Here is a 17738-nt window from a genome sequence, read left to right as displayed (position 1 = left end):
TAATACCTCTATTTATCAAGGTATTCTAAATTGTAATGCTTATATTAATAATTACTTCTCTAGTTTCCTCCTTATTGATCAACTTTAAAAAAAAAGGAAAAATGCACAGGAGTAACAATGAAAATACAAACTTAAATGAACAAAGACAAAGATCTATTTATCCATCTTAAACAGCTAGAAAACAAAACTAAATTACGAAATAATACCTTTCTGACATTAGACAATAGGCAACACAGAATCTAATACCTGAGAGAAGGGTAAAAAGAAAGTGGGCCTAACAATTTCATCAGATTACTCTTGAGAAGCAATTCCCAGGCCACAATGCAGGAAGGGAAAGATCAAACAAAGCAAAGAACTCCTGATGTTTAATTTCATGTATAAACTTGGCTAAGTTAGGGTGCCTACTTGTTTGGTTAAACACTAGTCTAGGTATTTTTGTGATGGTATTTTATAAATATGATTAACATTTATTTACTTTAAGTACAGGAAATGACCCTTGCTAATATTGGTGGGACTCCAACACTCGGAAGTCTTAAGAGCAGGTTGAGTTTCCTAAAGACTAAGGATTTCTGCCTCTAGGTTGATTTTAAGATGGAAATGCTGTCTGAATTTCCAGCCTATTTTGCTCTACAAATCTCAGCCCTCGCAGTGCCAATTATTATATTGAGGTATGTTCTCTCTATACACATTTTTTTTAGAATTTTTAACATGAAATTGGGTTGAATTTTGTTCAGTTCTTTTTCTCCATCTATTGAGATTGTGTTTTCTTCCAGGACTTTATGGATTCATTTAAGTGTAAGTCTTTAATCCATTTTGATGTGGTTTTTGTGCATGGTGTAAGATAAGGTTCCAATTTCATTATTTTTTTCATGTGGATATCCAGTTTTCCTTACACCTTTTATTGGAGAGACTATCTTTTCCCCATTGTGTATTTTTAGGAGCTTGGCATAGGTTAGTTCAACATATATGTGTGGTTTTATTTATAAGATCTTGATCTTAAAGGACAAACTTTCAGCTTTTTGCCAATAAGTATGATGTTATCTATGGGCTTGCCACATATGGCCTTTATTATTTTGAGGTATGTTCCTTATATAACCAATTTGTTTAGAGTTTTTATTATGAAAGGGGGTTGATATTGTCAAATACTTTTTTTTGCATCCATTGAAATGATCATGGGATTTTTGTCTTTCATTCTATTAATGCGGTTATATCATATTTATTGATGTGTGTATGTTAAAGCATCCATGCAGTCCAAGGATAAATCCCACTTGATCATGGGGCATGATCCTTTTAATGTGCTGTTGAATTCAGTTTGCTAATATTTGTTGAGGATTTTTGTATCTGTGTTCATCATGGTTATTGTCCTGTAATTTTCTTTCTTATAGTGCCAATATTAGCCTCTGGTATGTGGGTAATGCTGGCCTCATAAAATAAGTTCTAAAGTGTTCCGTCCTCTTCAATTTTCTTTGGAAGCATTTGAGAAGAATTGATATTAATTATTTTTTAAATATTAGGTAGAATTCACCAGGAAAGCCATCTGGTCCTGAACTTTTCTTTGTTGGGAAATTGTTTATTTTTTGTTTTTCTATTACTGCTTCAGTCTCCTTAGTTGTTACTGGTCTGTTCAGATTTTTTGTTTGCTTCATGATTCAGTCCCAGCAGGTTGTATGTTTCTAGGACTTTTTTTCATTTCTTATAGGCTATCCAATTTGTTGGTATACAATGTTTCATTGTGGTCTCTAATGATCTTTTGTATTTCTGTGGTATCAGTTGTAATGTCTCTGATTTAATTTATAATTTTGTTTGTCATCTCTCTTTTCTGAGTTGTACAGCTAAAGGTTTACCAATTTTGTTTATCTTTTCAAAAAAACCAGCTCAGATTTGTTGATTTCTTTCTACTGTCTTTCCTGTTGCTATTTCATTTATTTCAGTTCTAATTTGTTTTTATTTCCTTTCTTTTGCAAACTTTGGACTCATTTTGCTTTCTCTTTCTTTTTTTTTTTCTTTTTTTTTTTTTTTTTGTAGTTCTTAGAGGTGGAAAGTTAGGTTGCCTATTTGAGATCTTTCTCTTAATGAAGGCATTTATCTCTATAAATTTTTCTCTAAGAATTGCTTTTGTTGCATCCTATGCATTTTGGTATATTGTGTTTCCATTTTCTTCGTCTCATGATATATTTTTTGTTTCAGTTTTATAAGTATCACGTGGTAGTACTCAGTGGTTGTTTGAAGTGTGTCGTGTAATTTCTATGTATTTGTAAGTATAATTTCTCTCCTGTTATTATTGATTTCTAGTTTCATAAAGTTGTGGTCAGAAAAGGTACTTTATATGATTTCCACCTTCTTAAATTTCTTAAGACTTGTTTTGTGTCCCAAAATAGGATGTATCCTGGGGAATGTTCACTGTGTGCTTGAGAAGAATATGTGTTTCTGGTGTTATTGGGTGGAATGTTATATATATGTTTGTCAGGTCTTTTTGTCTACAGTGTTTTTCAAGTACAGTGTTTCCTCATTATTATTATTTTTTTTTTTTGTTTAAATGATCTATTCATTGTTGAAAGTGAGATATTTATTTCCCTACTAGTTATGTCTACCTCTTCATTTAATTCTATTAATATTTGCTTTAAATGAATAGATGCTCCAATACTGGTCACATATATATTTACAACTCTTATATCCTCTTGATAAATTCACCTCTATATTACTAAATAATGACCCTTTTGATCTCGTGACCACTTTTGACTGTAAATCTATCTGATAAAGTATAATCTCTCATGCTCTCTTTTGATTATTATTGCATGGAATATCTTTTTCCGTCTCTTCACTTTCAATCTATGATAATTAAGTTCGTAATTTGCCAACATGCGCTTACATTGACAGCACTGTACAAACAGCTCAGTAAGGTTTCATAACCTTGGTATATGAGTGTCTCACAGCTGTGTTCATGTCGACGTGTAGCGGTGTCTTGCTGAATGGCATTCATTATTGTTGTTGTGTGATTTTTTGTGCTGTTGTAAGAATGTCTGAGCTTGAATTAGAGCAACAAACAAACATTAAATTTCCTGTTAAACTTGGCAAAGTGGAAGTGAAATCAGGGACATGTTAGTCCAAGTTTATGGGGATAATGCCATGAAGAAAACGGCAGTGTACAAATGGGTTAAACGCTTTTCTGGGGGGAGAGAAAGCATCACTGATTAAAAGCGTTCAGAGCAGCCAGTAATAAGCAGAACTGATGAAAACATTGCAAAAATTCATCAAATTGTGCATCAAAATCATCAGGTGACTGTAAGAAACATAGCACACCAAATAACCATTGATAGAGAAACAGGAAAATCTTAACTGAAAATCTTGGCATGACAAAGGTGTGTGAAAAAATGCTCCTGAAGGAGCTTACCAATGAACAAAAGCAAAGGAAAGTTGAAGTTTGCCAAGACCTTTAGGAGAGGCAAGACGATGTTTTTGGCCATGTCACCCCCAGTGATGAGACATGGGTGTACCAATACGACCCTGAAACAAAGCATCAAAGTGCACAATGGAAGTCAGTCAATTTTCCATGACCAAAAAATTTCCGTCATTACAAATCAAGAGTCAAAATGATATTGCTAAACTTTTTTGATATCAGAGGGATTATTCATTATGAATTTGTGCCAACTGCACAAAAAGTTAACCAGTTTATTACTTGGAAGTGCTGAAAAGCCTGGGTGAAAAAGTTAGATGAAAGCAACCTGAATTTTTCACCAACAATTCATAGCTCTTGCATCACAACAATGCACCAGCTCACAGGGCACTGTCTTTAAGAGAGTTTTTAGCCAGTAAACAAATAACTATATTGGAACACCCTCCCTACTCACCTTATCTGGGCCCCAATGACTTCTTTCTTTACCTGAAGATAAATGAAATATTTAAAGTAAGCCATTTGGATGACATTCAGGACATCAAGGGTAATATGATGACAGCTCTGATGGCCATTCCAGAAAGTTCCAAAATTGCTTTGAAGGGTGGACCAGGTGCTGGCTTCAATGCACAGCTTCCCAAGGGGAGTACTTGGAAGGTGACCATAGTGATATTCAGCAATGAGCTATATAGCACTTTTTCTAGGATAAGTTTGTGAACTTAATTGTCAAGTTTACCTTCAGGGGCATCGACAGGCAGGTATTCTGGTGGATCTCTGCATAGGAAAAACTGCTTGTAGATCATGGCTAAGACAAGTTAGAATCAAGTCACATGACCTTTCCAGGATCTGCTGTCAGACTGAGGTTGGCTGGCCTCCTTCTAGAGGTACTGACAGGCCTGTCTCCCTGCAGGATCCTGGGCCAACAAGACTGCTCATGAATTGTCCTGGGAGGGGCTGGAGCCAAGTAAAGGGCTATTTTAGGATCTCTGGGATGCAGACATAAGTGTTTCCTGCTAGGTCCCTGGGCCAGCAGGACTGTTTATAGACTGCCGCTGGAAGGGTTTGGGACCTACTTACAGGCTATTTCAGAGTGTACTTTCAGACCAAGTTCCACTGTCTCATCTCCAGGGTCTCCTATACTATGGCTGAGAGGGATTGCAGCTGGGACACAAGTACCTTCTACAGCTGGGAACAAAGTTAGTCCTGTTACCTGAGGCATAGGTGGGCATGCTTCCTCCTAGGCTGTTGGATGTGTGTTGCTGGTGGTAGGATCAAGGCCAAACAGGACTGTACTGGAGTTTAGGAAGGTACAAAGCAATTTCTTGGTCTATAGCTAGGACCGTGATCAGCGAGTCAGACCCCTGAGCACTGCTTGCTTTGAAGGGGTCTTCAAAATAGCCCTCCTTGGTCTTGGACCACTGGAATTTCATAGTCTCCTACCTGTAATCAAAGGAACTTTTGATTGTGGATGGCTGTCAATTTATTGTTGCTAAGCGAGAACCCTATTCTGCCATTTTGTCAGCATCACCTTAATTACCAATTTCAACTTTTAATAGTGTTTTCCCTCAATTGATATAAGTGCTTGATGCTGGTTTATGTCATGTTTGAATACATTTTTTTCATTAAGTTTGAAAATGTTTCCTCAGCATTAGTGACGTTTTAGTCACTAATATCAGAAATAAATGTAAAGAAACAATGAAATAGAGTAAAATGCATCTTTATGATTTTTGAAATAAATTTCCTGGCTGTAACATTGTATTCAAAGACCATAAAGTTTCTTAGAGAAAAAAAAACAGGCTGTTATGCTCATTAAAATCTCTTAATTAATTTGCTTTTTCCAGTGACATTCTTGCACATTGATTTCACTGGAGCATTGGGAAGGTCATTTAATGAATACTCAACCAAATAAAATACTGTATGAATCATTTAATTAAATGAGTTGCTTAAACAACTTTTTTTTCCTTTTCATTTTGTCCTCAGTACAGAGGTGACTTCCCTTTCTTTTTTATTATTATTTTAATAATGTATGGAAAGATGAATTTGAAATTGAGTAATCAACTCTATAATGCGAATTCTCCTGAGTTCTCAAAGTAATTTAGAATGTTAGAAGATGCATTGTTTCTCTGTATATGTCGTTTATTGTTTTCCAATCCTTTTTATTTACTTTCAAAAATGATGATGTATCTAGCTATTATATCTCGCTTTTGAAACATATGTGATAGCATACAAATCTGAATAATTTCAAAATTTTCATAAAAGGATGAAAAATATGATGAAAATTTGCAAGAATTTCTGTTTAGGTGGTAATGGCTTATTTGAAATGACAATCTAACACATGGGACAAGCTTTATTAATTCTAAATATGGTTTCCATCGAGTTTTTAAGACAACCAAGAAGTTAATTTTTTTATAATATAGATCCCAGAAAGGATGAAAAGTTGCACTGAAGAGTTTGTTGTTGCTTTTCTTCCTATAGAAAATCCTCTTCTTTAAAATTTAATTAAAAATCAATCATTTTTCCCCTAAGCGTGGTACCTCTGATAGATTGAAATGAATATTTTTGATACTAGAAATTATTGCCCCATTATGTTGGATTTGAAAACATCATATAAAGTATATAAATAGTTTTCCTTTACTAAAAAATAAATAAACAAGCTGTAGCAAGTATCCCTGATGGTAATAATAAGTCACATTTTTAGGAGGCATCGAACATGAAAAATAACGTCTTAAACTAACTATTAAGAAAATATATACACAAAATAGAGAAAAATGATGGAACATCAGAATACCTAAACACACATTATTCTCCACAAAGAGATCTGGGAAGATCTCCCCAAATTGGGGTCATTATAATTTGGAATACTCAAGAACAAGAGTGAATGTATGCAAACATTAGTGGAAACATCTGAGTATCTACTCAAAAATTAGTAAAAGTGATGGGAGTTTAAGCAATCTTAATCTCGTAGAAGGTAGAAAAAATTCTAATGACAAACGTGGACAATATGAGCAAAAAAACTCAAAAAATCCAATCAATGAAGTCCAAATTCAAAGTATTAATAATATTCTTGAAGTGGGGAGAGAAAATGAAAAAGAAAATTATCAAAAATGTGTGAAAAGAGAAAGGTTACATACACAATATCAGGGTGAGAATAACCTTGGACTTTTCAAAAGCAGCAGTCCTTTTCAGCAGAAAATAGAGCACAGCATTTTCAAAATTCTGCTAGGAGATATTTCTAAGTTAGAATTTTATAGTTGGATAAATAATCATAAAAATGTAAGGTGGAATTAGACCTTTTCAACTATTCAAGGTCTCAAAAAATCACCACCCATGTATCATTTTCAGGAAGTTACTTGATTTTGTGCTCCAATGAAATGAGGAAATGAAATAAAAAGATCATCACAGGAGAGAAGTGAAAGAAATTTGAAGAATAAAGAAAGACATGAAGGGAAATCTCAGAATCATATTCGCCCAGAGATCCTAACAGTAAACAGCCAGATGATATTTGACCAGGATTGCAGAGCCTCCTGAGAGATGGCCAATGCTGTAGTTTTATAACACTGAGTAGAATTAAAGAACAGTGTACAGAATATTAAGCAGGAGTATATAGAGAGAAATACGAAGTAATTGCTATGTAGGTAGGACACGTGAGTGTACAATCTTGTGTGTACATCACAATCACCTGATAGGTTTATTAAACCACAGATTGCTAGATTGTTATCTCCCATGCCAGAAACACACACACACACACACACACACGTCCAAGAGGTTTGCCTACCTCGGGCATATGAAGCTTGTTCTGAGAGTATCAATGAAATGCTGGAGATAAGAACCAGTTTCACAGAATGAAGAAGAGTCATTTCTGGGATATTGACAGTAACACAATGCAAGCAGGAAGGGATAAGTCCTTCCTCCAGCTCTTCCCACTTTACCGTCTCCCTCTAGCACCTACCCTCAATAATTACATCTTAAACTAAATTTCAGAACATTGAATCATATACATATGAAATTAATTGTGATGGATTTCATAAATCCATATAAGAATGACCCTTTAAAACTCAAAGTCTGGAAATAATAGGATGTGTAGATAGAATGAAAAAGAACTGTTTTAATTGAGCTGTTGTTAACATTGTAACAAATATAACATTATATATTTACATATATTTATATAGTTTATTTCTCTCTCACATAAAGCAACCTGAAGAAGAGGGTGACTAACAGCTCTCTGAAAATCAAACCCCTTCTGCTTTCCTGTTTCACCACATGAGTGCTGACTACCGTTTTTGGAGGTCCCTTCATGTTCACAGATAACTGAGGAAGCTCTGTAATGTTTGCATCTGTGATATACATGGGCAGGAGAGAGAGTAGAAAAGCATGATCACACATTTCCCAACTTAATGTCCTTGATGTGGCTTTTCCCCAAATCCCATACATTTCTGCTTAGATCTCCTTTGTCAGAATGTAGTCACAGGCTACATTCTGCAAGCAGGGCTCTGAATGCCATCTTTTAGACAGGCTTATTGCATTTCTAAAAATATACTGGATTCGATAATTAAGGAATGATGAGGGGAATGTATTGGGTGGTAATTGGCAGTTTTATCCCTGAGACCTAATCCAAAAGCAATATTAGAAGTATTGTGTTAAAAACTGTTTCATATGTGAAGTTTCATTCAATCTGAGTATTGAAGGTTAAATAGTAATTGGCCAGTGAACAATTAGTTTGGGAGCAGAAAAACGTGTCAGAAAGAGAAATGCACACAGGAAATAGAGATGCTAGAACCCCAAATTATGAGTTATTTTAAAGGAAAATATTAATAGTGCCTTTATCTAAAGAATTTAGGACTATCCGAGTTCCATTTCAAAACACCCTCCTCCTGAAGGGTATTTGATGATGGTCAATACACAAAATAAGCAAGACAAAATAACCTCTTATTAATAACTGGGGCTTTGGGTTTCAAAGCTTGGGATAGAACTCCAGAGATTAAGCTAGGTTGGATCCTCTTTGGGGCTCCTTCATATGCTAAGCAACTAAGGAGCCTTGAACCAAACATGAAAAAGCTCTAACCATCTTCCTATACGTTAATTCCCAAACATGAGTCTCAGGTCAAACCACTCTAAGGCAAGTAAATATGAAAAATAGATCAACACACCCACCTGCTAACATCAGAGGAAAAGGGGTACATCAGGTGGAAGAATTACTGCGCTTGGCCCACTGCCCAAGTAGGGCAGGGAAGGGGCAGGGATAGTGCAAGACAGTGTCATGCACACACTGTCTTCACACGGATGTCTAGCCACACAGTACTTTACCATACTTTAGACCTAATACTTGATATGGAGGATTTCATTTGATAGCATCAATAACTTCTTAAAAAGATTTTTATTAAAACATAGCTAATGTACAATAGTATATGAGTTTCAGGTGTACACCATAGTTAATTCATCAATAACTTTTTGAGGTAGGTGCATTTACACATGATGAACTTGGATCCTAGAAAGATTGTGTCACTTGTCCAGATCACCCCAATCACAGTGGTTGACCCAGTTTGTGAAACCAGGGAGCTTGAGTCCCCAGCATGTATTCTTTCCTACTGTGCTACTTTGTCTGCTTGTTAAAACATTTTCATGAGTGTTCTATTACTTGGTCTTCTCAGCAACTCTGTGCAAAATCCAAAGTAAGTACTCCACGTATCCCATTACTTAGGTGAGGAAACAAAGGTTCAGAGGGATTTAGTCAATGTGCACAGGTACTAAGTGTCAGAGTGGAGGTGAGTTCTGTCTCATGCTCCCAAGCCCAGTTCTCTTTCCACTCTGTAACTGCTAGAGATTTATAAAGTCCCTGCTGCTTTCTGTTCTTAACTGATATATAGGCACCTCCAATTCAGTCATATTTGTAAGAAAATAAAATATATTGCTCTGATAGCTTGGTCCATCTATTGGAGTCAGATAATAACTCTTTCCAGTATACTTATTTTGTACATTACATTGTGTTGATAAAAAGAGGTGTTCTGAAAGCAGGAGGATCATCTGAGCTTTACTAAATCATGTGAATCTCTTTGTGCATCTCTCTGAACCTGTGCAGGCTCAGAATTCATTCGCTTCAATATCAGGGCTCCCAAGACAAAAACATATTTATTCTCTTTTTATTCATTCAGAATTTGAGGTGGAATGGATGTCCTTTAGTTAGGTTGTGTTTGAATTATTTATCCTGCCTGTGGAGTCTGAAACAACAATATGGAAGCATATGATTGCAAATATTATTTATGTGAAACCAAATTTTGTAGTTGGAGATAAAGTTAAAAATGAAGCAGAAGAGGTATAGAAAATAGATTCACAAGAGCTCAGTAAACTATAATCAATGTTGGAAGAAGTTGTTGATGTGTATGTAAACAACATTAGCCTTTTGCTGAGTCAGTTTCCAACCTCAGCTTCAAAGAGCTGGAAGGAGCCTTCGGGTGGCATCTACGTAGGTTGACTTATTATCAGGAAAGAGTGCCTTGCCCAAACCCTTTACAAAAGGCACACATGTCTATGTCTATTAATTGTTTAAAAAGTGAAAATGCCATTGTGTGCATTTAAGAATCACCACCACATTGTCATAATGGATATATACTGAAGTCAAGAAAGACTGAAAATGAGAGAGTTAAAATGTTAATAAAGGTGGTAGTTCCATTTAAGAATGGACCACAAGCAGCTGATTGGAACTCTGACGTGCTTGTCATTTCAAAAGTGATCACATCTGTGACTACAAACAAACAAAGAACCAAAAAACCCTCCCATAATAATAAAAATAAACATTTCTCAGATTGAGAGAAGGGGGAGAGAGGAAATAACATGTAAAGGAAATTGAATCTGCATTTGTAACTGCATAATTGGTTCTATAGAATTCTTTAGGTACATTTTCCTGACTATCATAGTATTCAAATTCAGCTTATAGAAATAAACTTCTTCTTCTACTCAATGATCCCCCTTATTCCATAAACTTTTGATTAAATAACCATCATACACAATGTCTTCTGCCAAGCTTCAGGGGCAAAGAAAGAGTTCCTGCTCTAAGGTGTTCAAAGTACAGCGGGAGAAAAAAATCAACTAAAATCTATGAGAGCTGCATGGAATATCATACATCTGGCAGACTTTGTTCATCAATTTGGGAACCATATGGATAATAACAAAAGAGTCAAGTTTAAACTAAATTAAGAAGAAAATATGTGCAAGAGCAGAAACCCGAAGATCATTACAGTGTAATGGAAAAAACCCATGTGTAAAGAAGGATTAAACTGGATCCCTGGTGAGGAAAGATTAAGAGAAGGAGGTGATGGTGCTATGGAAGTCAAGAGAATTCATATATAAAAAGAATTTGGCAACAGTGTCATCTCAATCAGTGATATTATTAATTAAAATATAATTAAAATTAAAAGCCCTTAAATTTATAGTATATGATAATGCAAACAAACATCTGCTACCAAAAATGAACAGATGTTAGCATTTTTTCATTCTTGATTCAGAGTTATAAAAAGAAATAAAAAATACAGAGAATTTTAAATTTCTTAATGAATGTGTATGGAAGAGACATTGCATTTGTCTGATGTGGGTTTTGGAAACTGTTCTCTGATTTGCCATGTTGTCTTTTCCTCTTCCTTGATAAATGACAATGTCCCACATCTGTACCACCCACCCAGTGTGGTTGCCACTAGCTATGTGTGGCTATTTACATTTAAATTAATTTAAATTAAATAAAATTATAATGCCATTTCTCATTCTCACTAGCCACATTTCAAGTGCTCAATAGCTGCCCATGGCTAGTGGCTACTGTATGGGTTAACACAAACAGAGAACACTCCTATCATTGTAGGATATTCCATTGCTTCTGATGGTGGACTTTGGTTAGCTTATGTGTCTGGGTAAGTCTGTTACGTACTCAGATGTGAAAGAGGTGGTATCCTAATTGTCTATGAAAAAAAATGATGCATTAGTAAGATCCGGGGGAAGCAAGTGGTGGTTACTGAAGTATAACCTGGACTTTTTAACTGATTTATTCTGCTAGATATGAATATTTTGCTTTACATGTACTTAAAAGCTTGAGACTTTCTTGTTTAAATTTTTGAACTTTATTATTTCCTTCATCTTATAGAATATATATATGTATATATATTCTATATATACATATATATATTCTCTCTATATACATTATATATATATATAATGTATATATAATGTATATATATAAAATGTTAACTATTAGGTTGGTACAAAAGTAATTCCAGTTTCCGCATTTATTTTTAACATTTTAACCGCAGTTACTTTTGCACCAGCCTAATATTATATGTACTGATTTTATGTATATCCAGGTTACTTAACTTAGTGAATTATCTTATCATATGTTACTGCATTTTCATTGTCTTCCTGGAGTTTTCCATGAATATAGCATATCATTTTACATTCTGCTTTGTAACACTATATTTGTTTGCACTTTTTTCCTATAGTGAAAATAATTCAATGCTAAGCTGCAATCTTTTGTCTTACCTTTTTTAAAGAGAAGATTCCACTAAAATATTTTTTTGGAATCTTGCATTTCAAAACTGTTTTTCTCTTGCCTTTATTCTTGGACAATAGCATATAATAGTCTCAGGTTAGAGTACAATGTCACTGTGATGAAGTCTGAATCTCACCTTACACTTTGCCCTTTGAGTAACTTGCTCATTTTGGCTGATTGTCCATATGATTTTCCTCATTTTGAAATTTAATAATTTTACTGGGCTATATCTGAAAGTGGACAATTCTAAATAGAACTATTGATTTTAGTATGTTGATTTTAACTTCTATTTCTCTGAGAATGTCCTCTGGATTTATGCCCTGTTTTTTTTTTGTTTGTTTTGTTTTGTTTTGTTTTGTTTTGTTTTGTTTTGTTTTGTTTTGTTTTTTGTGGTGGGGGGGGAGTGGACTCCAGTGGAAATCCTCAATTTCCCTTGCCTATCTCAATTTACTTTCATTTCTGCCCAATTGTTTCATTAGATATTGCTCATTGTTCTCATTTACGGCTTGTGTACCTTTTTCTCTCTTTATTAGTGTCCATTCAGCCATCTGTCCATGTACTCATGTGTAATCTCTTGATATTGCCTCACCATTTCCTGCATAAGCTCTTTAATCCTACCCTCCCTCCCCTGCCTTGCTTTTTTAAGAGAATAGTTCACTTAAATTTTTTTTAAAGTCAAACTGTCTGGTCACAATTTAAACTGCTCTATCACAACATATTTTTGCTGTGATTTTTAAATCAGTCATTTATTGGGTTTATGTAAATGTTTTGAATAAATGTTTTTCAGTCTTACAGCTATCACATCTTTGAATTGAATGCTTAACATATCACTTTTAATCCTTATAAGTTAATAAATTAATATAAAATGGACTTTGAGCACAGACTCGTATACTTTTTGTACCCCATAGAGGGTAGTGTATTATTTTATTGTCTCTCAATTTGAAATATTTTGATTTCTCTTTGATTTTAAGATTTGAAAAAGTATTTATAAAATTCAAACACATATTCTTAAATTTCTTTTTATTGTGGTCTCTCAACTAAATTGCATTGAGGTTATAAAGGGTTATCTATAAATAATCATTTATTTGAAATGCATTATGACTGATTTTGTGATTGAGTATGCAGTTAAGATTTTGTAGATATTTGAGGCTTGAATAGAATATATGCTTTTTATTTATTTGCTGCAGGGCCCTCTCTCGCATTCCCTCAACATACATTCATATATACATACACTTGTACACATACATGCAAATAATTAATTTTCTACATTCTAATGGATTTATTTCAAATTGCTTTATAAGTGTTTACTTGAAGTGAATGGTATGCTTGCATTCGTTTTTTGTTAATTTCTCCTTTCTATTATACCTCTCATTGCATTATGAAATTCTATATTATTACTACTACATTATGCATTTTTATTAGTATTTATATTAGTTACCTACTATTGTATCAAATTACCACAAAATGAATGGCTTAAAACAATACAAATATACTATCCTACAGTTCTGAAAATATCGTTGAAATGCCTCTCACTGGATTCAAATCAAGGTATTGGCAAGGCTGTGTTCCTTTCTGGAGGCCATCGAAGAGAATTTATTTTCATGCTTTCTCCTGACATTAGAGGTTATCCACATCCCTTTTCTTGTGGACCCATTTCTCCATCTTCAAAGTCATCGACAGCCAGTTGAATCCTTCTCAAATTGCATCATGTTGGCTGGGACACTTCTGCTACTCTGTTCCCCATTTAAGGATTCTAATAGTTATATATTGGGCCCACCTGGACAATAAGTTGTGACCAAACATTTTGACTTTTTTTTTTTTAACTGAAGTTGAACTATTCTCTTAAAAAAGCAAGGAGCAGGGGGAGTAGGAATTCAAGATCTCATGCAGGAAATGGTGAGACAGTATCAAGAGATGACATTTGAGCATATGGAGGTAGTATTAGAAGGACAAATGGCTGAATAGAGACACTAATAAAAATAGAGAAAGGTACATAAGCCATCTTCAGGGAGCCAATATTCTTCCTACCACAGTATTTTTCTGATTTATTAATTCTACTGCTTTATTTTCAAATGTCATATGTCATGTTTGTTAATTATGCTTAAGGTAAGCCAGAGATAGCTGGGTCTTTCATCTTTTTCAACATGATTTACTAATCTCTATTTTTAATACATAAAGTAATAAATTTGGTGCATTATGATCACTACTAAATTTGTTAACTCTACTTTGTCATTTTTATTTTCCTTTCATCATTCATTTTTATTGCTTCTCTTTTGTTTCTTTTTGCTTTCAGAGATTTTATTCACATATCTTCATCTTTACTCTGATTTTTCTTCACTTTTTTACACAAAGCTATTCATGTACTTTAATTCAACTTATTCAGCAAAGTTCTCATTCTGTAGTCTTGTTATTGCATAAAATTATAATTTCAACTTTTAAAACATCAAACACATTTCTATATTCATTAAGCAGATATACTATCTTATAATCAATGCATTGTCATGCATAGTTTCTTGCTTCTTACTTTTTCTTTCTTCTTTTATTTTTCTTGACTATAAATATACTCTACACTCAATACTTCATCAAGGTTTTATGAGCTAACACTTTGGTAGCTTTTTTTTGTACATGAAAATATATGCCTTGATTAATATGCTTGGCTGAAATAGAATTCACAGTGACAATTCCCCTCGACACTTTGAAGACATTACTCCATTGTCTTCTTATATCTAGAATTGCTTATTCTACTAGTACTCTATGATAATTCTATAATTAGTCTAATTTAATTTCTTTGAATATCATTTTGTTTCTTCCAGGTAATTTTAATAGTTTCTCTTTATTGTTGATACTCTGAAGTTTCACTCCTCTTTATCTAAGTATGAATTTATATTTGTTGTTGTCTTTGTTGTCACTTGTGAGTTTTCCATCCAGAGACATATTTTTCAGCAGTTGAGACAAATTCTTAGTTATTATATATTTGAATAATTGCTCTTCCATTACCTCTATTATCTCTTCCTGAAACTCCTATCAAGCATGTATTGAAATTATGCTTATTTCTTCTTTCTTTTAAATTCTGCCATATTTTTTTATTGCTTTATTTCTGTGCACTGCTATCTGGGTCAATGCCTTGTTAGTAGCATCCACATAATGTATTTTCGCTTTGGCCAAGTTTTCTCTAGATTTTCAAAACATTTTAAAGTTTTCTGATAATTTATTTGCTTATCTCCGTGAAATGCTCTTTGAAACACATCTACAAATTCTATGACACTCCTCTTACAAAAGGTGGAGTCTTATTTGTTTACTTTCAAAATTGGTTACTTTCAGGCTTGGTTATTCACTTGTAAAACATAGCCTGTGAAGAAATAATGCATGACTTATTAGGCTATGTCATACAAGGAGATACTGCTTTTGTCTCTCTCTCTCTCTCTCTCTCTCTCTCTCTCTCTCTCCCCCCCCCCCCATGTATGATGTCTGGCTATCCTAAGACCACCCTCCTGGGAAAGCCATATGTAGAGACCACATAAATAAAAAAAAATAATGCTTAAGGAGATTCCAGCTGCTCCAGACTTCAGATATCTAAACCTTCACAGCTCAGGCACAAGCTATGTGATTTAGCAAGACTTCAGATAATTCTGGCTCCCAACTTTTGAATCATCCTACCTGATGTTGAGTGGAATCAAACAAATCAACTTCTTCTATGTCCTATCCAAATTCCTTACCCCCAAATCTGTAAGATAATAAACATTGGTTGTTTTTATGCAATAGTTTTTGGGGTAAATTGTTATGCAGCCATAGTAACTGGATTGGAATTCTGTTGCAAGAGTTTCCACAAGAAAATTTGGGTATTGTTCTAACAAAATCCTAATATGACAGTGGTTATAGGACTAGGTGGCAGGTGGAAGTTGGGGGTAGGGGTGTGGAAATTAAGGGACTGTTAATAGAAACTTGATGCCCCTGAGGAGAGTGTCAGTGAAAGCTAAAAGGGATATGGAAAAAAAAAAAAAATGGTTCAGAGGCTTGAAGAAAAGTATTCTCAGTATTTAGTGGTGGGCTATTTAGAAACATCTTTATTTCCATAGAATCAGAAAACTACATGGTTTAGCTAAGGAAATTCATAGGCAGAATGTTAAAAGTACTATCTAGTTTATGGAATCTTACAGTAAAATTTTAGAGGAGATAAGCTAAAGAATTGCCAAATGCAAAGAAGCCAGGTGCTCCCTTCTCATTTCTAGCCTCCCCAAGATTCCCACATTAAGAAAGGGCGTCAGAGCAAATATGAAATCAGATTATAAGATCCATTGTTAAAACGTGAGAAAGATATAAGGTGATGCTTCAGTAAACTGCACAGTCAGATAAAATTACTTGGGAGGATTTTAAAGGTGCCTCATAGATCCTCTTCATTAAACAATAGACTTTAGGAGGATCGTATGAGTATTTGTCTCTCAACAACTTTATAGCAAGCCCAAAGTCAAGAAGTGTTTAATCTCAAAGATATCTTTCTGTCTTTCTGTCTAGCAATAGGGATTATAAATTAATTTATAAGGAACATACACAGTTTAAAAATAATACTGTCAGTAAAACTTAAGGGGCAGATACAGTATAAAATGAAAAGAGAGCATTCAACTGCCAAACTTTTACAGGCATGAAGCTGGCTGAGGAAACATGCTACCTGAAAACACAATTTATTATTATTTTTAATGGAAAATAATGGATAATTTAGGATGCAGAACCAAGAACCTAGACTAATATGAATGAGACAAAAGCCATGTAGAATCATTCTCAGGCAGTTGGACTGAGCCCTAATTGAGAAACTAGACATATGCACAAGCTTGGCTGAATTTCAGAAATGCTATGGACCAGTGACTCCTATATGCAACTTATTTTCCCCCTTTTGGATCAGAAGTTTCTAGAGCAGTGTGGATGAACAAAGGGGTATGTACACGTTCAGAGACTGAAAGTAACCTCACAGTGTGATCTGATCATGAATTCCTAAGTGTGCAGGTCCTAATGGGTAGTTGTGCTCTAGGCCTATAACATCTTTAGTACAACATTTTAAAGCAATCCTTGTTCATTGTTCTTGTGCATCCAGGTTAACACACCTTTGAAATGCCAGAAGTAATTCTCTTTCCCAGACCCCTCTGAGGTATAACTACCCTCAAGGAAGCATATAATCTTGTTAACTATTCTGTACCTGGCTTTCTTTTACCTTCTTGTAATTTTCTTTATGTTTCCTCTTACATTCCAAATGTATAAAAAGAAACTGCTAAACTGTCATTCTTCATAGCATTTGAGATCTTTCTTCTCAACAATAGTTGTTAGTTTTGGCTCAAATGAAGACATACAATTCTCTACAGGTTTGGATGCTTATGTTGTTGGCAAGACCATCTGGAAAGAACACACAGAGATAAAGACACTTGAGGAACCCCAGCTATTTCAATCTTCCCAGTGCAGTGTCAAAGCAAGTGAATGAGCAAGGATTCTAGACATTTCTAGTCCCTCCGCTTTGAGTTGCCTCAGCTGCCACTGAGTGGAATAGAAATGAAGTTTCCCTCTATGCTTTGCTCAGATTCCTGATTCACAGAGTTCATGAGCATGATATTTGTTTTCATGCTACTGAGTTTTAGGGTTATGTTTAACACAGACAGAGTAACTAATAACATATGACCTTTGTCCATACTTGTCTGTATTTGTTCCAAAATTACTTAGTTCTCTATGTAAATGCTATTTATTTTTTAAACTCTTAATTTTAGAGCTCATTTTATAGTTATTTTGGGATTTATCTATTATTTACATTATTTAGAATAACTGAAATATTTGAAAAGT

At 34.3% G+C, this 17738-nt stretch overlaps 1 long non-coding RNA gene across 1 annotated transcript in view; it reads left to right on the top strand.

Moving 5' to 3' along the window:
- The first annotated feature begins 542 nt into the window (after positions 1 to 542).
- Positions 543 to 17738, top strand: part of LOC141571839 (uncharacterized) — a 163592-nt gene continuing 146396 nt past the window's right edge. Inside the window, exon 1 of the long non-coding RNA XR_012496896.1 lies at positions 543 to 668. This is a non-coding gene — a long non-coding RNA (uncharacterized LOC141571839). The remainder of the gene's footprint in view (positions 669 to 17738) is intronic.

The sequence above is a fragment of the Rhinolophus sinicus genome, linkage group LG05 (genome assembly GCF_036562045.2).
Source record: "Rhinolophus sinicus isolate RSC01 linkage group LG05, ASM3656204v1, whole genome shotgun sequence".
Lineage (NCBI taxonomy): Eukaryota > Metazoa > Chordata > Mammalia > Chiroptera > Rhinolophidae > Rhinolophus > Rhinolophus sinicus.
This window is presented reverse-complemented; position numbering and strand designations above follow the sequence as displayed.